The 4,145-nt window shown below is 43.4% G+C and overlaps 1 pseudogene; it reads left to right on the forward strand.

Moving 5' to 3' along the window:
- Window positions 1-429: 429 nt before the first annotated feature.
- On the forward strand, window positions 430-1,770 carry LOC123082311 (pectinesterase PPME1-like; annotated as a pseudogene).
- The last annotated feature ends 2,375 nt before the right edge of the window (window positions 1,771-4,145 follow it).

Below are 4,145 nucleotides of genomic sequence, written 5' to 3' on the forward strand. Positions count from 1 at the left end.
CACACCAAACACCATGCATGAATGCATGCATGCTGAACCCTCTTCTTAATGGAAAATACATGCAATGCTCTTGCATGTTCTTGAAAAAATAATGGCACGTACGTGCATAAGATATCCTTGTCCCCGAGAATGTCCCATGTAACCGATTGTTTGTCATGCAACACGAAGGGATGCATGAATTTTACTTTGTAAATATGTATCTCGGTTGATGGAATAAAAGGAGAAAGAAATACATGTGTCATCTAGTCAATGATCTGGTAAAGGCAATGCAGACCATCCATAAAACTGAGGGTCATGCACCTACTTCGGGAGGAGAATTGATTCAAGACCACTCTCTCTGCTTGTTCTTTGCTCGTCCTTTCATTACCTGCCAATGTGAACTATATATACCCCAACTCAATAAATCGTTAGCCACAAAGAGAAGAAAGCACACCTTGCATATTGCATCAATCATGGGGATGAAGAATCTCTCGTTGTTCATGGGGTTGCTCATGCTTGCGTTGTTTCCAGTGCTGTCACGACAAGATGGTTTTGATCAATGGGTGACATTGCAAGAGAGTAAGACTAGCGTAGCCACATCGACACTTGACTCCAAGCTCTCTACAGCAGAAGCCTCAAGGATTGGTAATGGCGTTGATCCATACACTATCTTTGGCGGTGAAGATGGCATGTACAAGAGCATCAGTGAGTGCATTTCCAACGTCCCCAATGACAACACTAGATGACATATGTTTAACCTAAAGCCCGGAACAATGTTCCGTGAGAAGGTGTTCATTGGGAAAGGTAAGCCTTTCATCACGCTAAAGTCCGATCCCTCCAACCCTGCTGTTATCGTCTGGAATGATACTGCCATGACCAAGGGCAAGGATGGCAAGGTCCTCACCTCCCGTGGTAGTAGCACTGTCACCATAGAGTCTGACTATTTCATTGCCTATGGTATTATCATCAAGAATGATGCACTTCCTGCCAAGGCGGGCGACAAACAAGTGCAAGCCACTGCATTGCATGTGACGGGCACAAAGGCAATTTTCTATAACTGCACGATCGAGGGCGGCCAGGGAGCCTTGTATGACCATCAGGGGCTTCACTACTTCAAGGCCTCTACAATCAAGGGAAGTGTCGACTTCATCTTTGGGTCCACACGATCTTTGTATGAGGACTGTAGTATCATCTCTACTAACAAGGATATCACCAACATGAAAGTGGCACAAGAGGGGTGGGCTAGCGAGAGCCGTATCAACAGTGAGAGTGGTTTCTCCTTCAAGAATTGTACCATTAAGGGTGAGGGGAAACCATTATTCTTAGGAAGGGCATCAGGGAACTTCTCGCAGGTTGTGTACTCCACCGAGATGGACAGCGAAATTGTTCCCATCATATGGGAAAAGGGGAATATGACAATTCCTAAGAGGTACTTATTAACATCACTAATCCATGTGGCTTTAGTTCATATATAGGATTGATCAAACTAACACATTTTTTTTGCTTGCTTCATCACACACCAGTGGGATCTACTATGGTGAGTTCAAATGCTATGGGCCTGGGTTAGATGCATCGAAGAAGGCTGGATGGGCCCTATCCCTAACTGAGGCTCAGGCCAAGCCCTTTACCTGCAAAAGCTTCATCTCAGGTGGCTCATGGATTACTCCCCTTCCCCCGGCTGATCCATAGATACAACCACATACTCACCTCTTTAATATTGCATGCATATTATAAAGAAGTGTATGTTTTATCTCTTTTAACACTTCCAATATATAGCGTGATGCATGCCCATGCATGAAATAGGCATATATTGTACTATGGTTTATATCTATATAAATGCCTAAATGTTATTTTCTCTATTGCATGGTTCAAATGTATTTATTGTATAAATCTCAATGATCACGTGAGTTGATATTGTTATTGCACTGAGCTTTGATGACTTGTTCAAACGTGTGCGGATGAAGGAAAACCCCTCTAAGAGATGTCTCTCATCCCGTGTTGCTCTTATCGGTGTATAGCTACCGCACCGGGGAGTAGTGCTACCCCCTTTTAGAGATGATCAGCCAGGGGCTTTCCAGAGGAAGAACTCACACTAATGTAGGAAGGTCCTAAGACGACACATGTATAGAAGACCATTCGATCAAACTGTGTGCGATGCATGAATCGCAAACGGTATGGTTATAAAAATGTATCCAATAAAATGAACTGTGTGTGATGGATGCTCCATCGAGCATGATTCAGATAAGAGTTGTGTGTGCGATACGTGGCAATACATTCGATCCATACGATCTGTTTGAGATGATACAGCAGAACACAAATGATTAACCAGATCAAGATGTGCGCGATAGACGGCATGCATGTCACTCAGATGAACTGTTTGCAATGAGCCAAAATAACACAAACGGTTACCCAAATCGAGATGTGTGCGACAGACGGCATATAGGTCACTCGACTGAACTATCTACAATGAGTCAAAATAACACAAACAATTGCCCAGATGGAGAATTGTGTGGTAAGACCGATAATAACACACACGATCTATATACTTATACTTATTTATACTAATTACAGACTCCCAAGGAATTACCATGTTAATCAGTAATTAGGAGCCGTTTATCTTGTGGGCCCCAATAATTACGGTTTGGATCTACCCAATATTTCTAGGTCAATCTATCGGATGAGTCTTGCCTGCTCCCCCGCCATGTGCCCATCCGTGCTTCCGTCTACGTGGCTTGATTTAATTGGAACAAAATAAGGCCCGGCCCCACCCCCTTAAAATCAGGGGGAGATGATTAGATTAGAAAGAAAAAAAGAAAAAAAGACAGCCGTAGGATGAAGTGGGAGCACAAATGAGAGCACAGGGAGGGAGCAGGCAAGCCGGATCCCTATCTATAATCAAAGAACCGCTCACACCTCCTCTCCACCTCCCGCACAATCCTCCTCTCCACCTCTCGCACAATTGCTAACGTGCAGGCCATCGCCACCTCCTTCATCTACTGCTCACCCAGCCATCTCCCTGGCTCTCAAATCTCTCTTCTTACAGCCATCAACGATGTCATGGGTTAGCACGGCCTCCTCTTTCTTCTTTCTCCATTATCTCCGTTCCCAATCTCCTTCTAGGCGCAATCTTCTCTTTTTGTGGTCCATGTCGTCCTATCTGTCCCCTCCACAAATTTCACTTCAATTGCATAGCGTTAGATTTCTCCATACTCTCAGCAATGGCTTCAGACTTCAGTCCAAGTCCACTGCCGCAAAACTTACCATAGGACAGATAAACTAACCTATTTTATTTTGTTTCTTACTGTTGTTAGAGTAGTTAAAATTTGAATCAAGTTAGGAGATATTTTCTTCGATGGGCTTCGTGCACTGGACGGCTGACCCCGTAGGACAAGGTAGGATGGTTGTTTTCGTTCATCACTAAGACCTAGGAAGAAGAAGGGGAAACAAAGAGGATCAGGTCGTGGGCTGTAGGACTGGTGGCTGGCTCGGGTGCAGCCATCAAGAAGATGGACAGGAAAGGCTGGAGAGACAAAGGGGCTGGGGGCAGGTACAGATTTGTTTTCCTGAATTTATGAATGTCTCATAGTGCACTCTAAATTTCTATCAATTACAGATCTTCAATTCTTAGTACTCTTTTGGTGCTATGATTTGTGAAACACATATTTGACTTAAAATCTGTCCATCGTCCGCCACTGTTCGCACTATGGATGCTTATACCTCTGTAGAAAATCTTCTTCCATGATCTCCTTGGTGTTTTAGTTCATTTGTCAATGTTCAGCGGGCAATACATTTTGTGAGATCTGCAGCCTACTCAAGGATGACGACTCCACCATTATTCTAACCTTCTTGGAGGTCTTTTCTAATCATCTTAATCTTCTATCACATACTCTTTTCATAAGGTAGTTACACACGCCATAGTTCCTCCCTCACTGTTCCTCAATCGCAGTCTGATGTATATTAGACATGATTTACTCATTGTTTAGACCTACTAGGACAAATGCCCGTGCGTTGCAACGGGGGAGAAAACTGACCTATAATCAAATTTAGTGAGAACTATATATGCAAATATAACGCCACGTGCTTCATACAAAGAAACCGCTAGTTCATGAAAATGTCCACCAGCGCAGTACAATAATATCAGAACGATTTATTCAAGAATCAAAACA

This window comes from Triticum aestivum, chromosome 4A, assembly GCF_018294505.1.
Source record: "Triticum aestivum cultivar Chinese Spring chromosome 4A, IWGSC CS RefSeq v2.1, whole genome shotgun sequence".
NCBI lineage: Eukaryota > Viridiplantae > Streptophyta > Magnoliopsida > Poales > Poaceae > Triticum > Triticum aestivum.